The 1,869-nt window shown below is 32.3% G+C and overlaps 1 long non-coding RNA gene across 1 annotated transcript in view; it reads right to left on the reverse strand.

The window, feature by feature from the left end:
- Window positions 1-1,201: 1,201 nt before the first annotated feature.
- Window positions 1,202-1,869, reverse strand: part of LOC116022412 — a 13,875-nt gene continuing 13,207 nt past the window's right edge. The window contains exon 3 of the long non-coding RNA XR_004099177.1: window positions 1,202-1,301. This is a non-coding gene — a long non-coding RNA (uncharacterized LOC116022412). The remainder of the gene's footprint in view (window positions 1,302-1,869) is intronic.

The raw sequence follows: 1,869 nt of genomic DNA on the forward strand, positions 1-1,869 counted from the left end.
CGACCAAATCCAAAATACCAAAATCCGAAAGAATTTTTTACTAAAATTAGAACAATCATTATTGCATGGACCATGGTCCACATAGCTGTGTGGACCAAAAATAAAAAGTACATTATTTTTGTGCTGAAGGTACATTATTTTTATATTGTAGGTACATTATTTTTGTACTGAAGGTACATTATTTGATATATACTGTCAAAGAATGTACCTACAGTACAAAAATAATGTACCTTCAGTATAAAAATAATGTACTTTTTATTTTTGGTCCACACAGCTGTGTGGACCATGGTCCATGTAATAATTTGCCAAATTAGAAGGGTTGGGTTAGTTGTTGTTTAGATATCCGAAATCTGGACAGATGGGCGGATCGCAAAACCGATCCGCCCGAACCCGTCCACTGCACAGCATTAATTTTTACACTAGAAAAAAATCATCATTTCCATTCACTTTTACCATAATCATCCAAAAAAGACGAAATAAATTTATATTTTTTTCAACTTATTATTTAACCATCAATGCTAAAAAATGGATGGAATCAGTAGAGAAACCATGTAATTGTTTTTTTTTTTTTTGGTCCGAATTTGGCAAAAATATGGCTATTTTGTTTTTACTACCGTAATTGAAAATTAGAGGACAAACTCAAAGTTAGTTAACCATCTAAAATTTTCAATAAATTTTCTTGGTGACTACGATGGGGTAGTTGGAAATAGCTACCAGAAATTTTTAAAATGTCCCAAGTGATCAAAAAGTTCATCTGAACAATCATTTATGACTAAAAATCTAGACAACACTTTTTTCTTTATCTTTTTTTTTTTTTTTTGTGTGTGTGTGTGCGCTTGTTTGGTAAATTAAAGCTTATTTGTGGGTCACTGACTCAGCGTGAAGTGTAGCGCAGCTTTAGATTGATCATTCTTCTTGTAGGTTCTTCTAGTTACCCAGCTATCGAAACTCCATCCTAACTCTTAAGTGTAGCAAGAGGAGGAGAGAGAGCATATATAACCTTAATTACTACTATCCATTTAACACAAAGTGAACAACATAAGAGTACAGAGAGACACACGTACAGCCACACCATATTGAACCTACATACTATGACATGCTACAACACACAAATTATTTCATCAAACCTTATTTATTACATCATAGTATAAGGGTTTTGGAAATTTAGAATCGCATGGCTGTTGATTTCTGTTGTCTGCACTTAGTGGCCACAAGTGCAGTCGGTACAGCTGCAGTTGGCTCCGCACTTGCACCCATCATTCTCAGCTGCTGCAACATCCATCACTATGCTCTCAGTGTAGCTGCACATTTTAATAAATAAAATTGAGACATTCTTGAGTAGTAACAATGGATTTTCGTCCTCAAATCACCCAAAAAAAAATTGAGACATTCAATGTACCTAGTACAATCATGTATGTTTTTGAGTTGTACTAGATACGTACTATATATCGGAACAAGAACTAACATATCCAACAAAGTCCGGCAGATTTAACTTATAAGTCATGAGTTCAAATACACCATTTTTATGATTCTATTCCTAATGCATTAAGTAATTTTCATAATTATATATACATGAAAATTTTAAGGTGTCAATTCGGTGCCTTTGCACCGATCGATCAAGAACCGTGTATGTTTTTTATTTGTACCAAGAGTACTATACGAATAGGAACTTAGAATACTCAACACAACTCCAAAAGATTTAACTTAATTAGTCATGTGTTCAAATCAGTCATTTCTTCTATGATTATATCCCAATGCATCAAGCAATTTTCATAATTATATACATGAAATTCTAAGGTGCCAAGTTAGTTTTTTTTTTTTTTTTTTTTTTTTTTTTTTTTTTTTTTTTTTTTAAAACACAAAAATTTT

This window comes from Ipomoea triloba, chromosome 6 (assembly GCF_003576645.1).
Source record: "Ipomoea triloba cultivar NCNSP0323 chromosome 6, ASM357664v1".
Classification (NCBI taxonomy): Eukaryota; Viridiplantae; Streptophyta; class Magnoliopsida; order Solanales; family Convolvulaceae; genus Ipomoea; species Ipomoea triloba.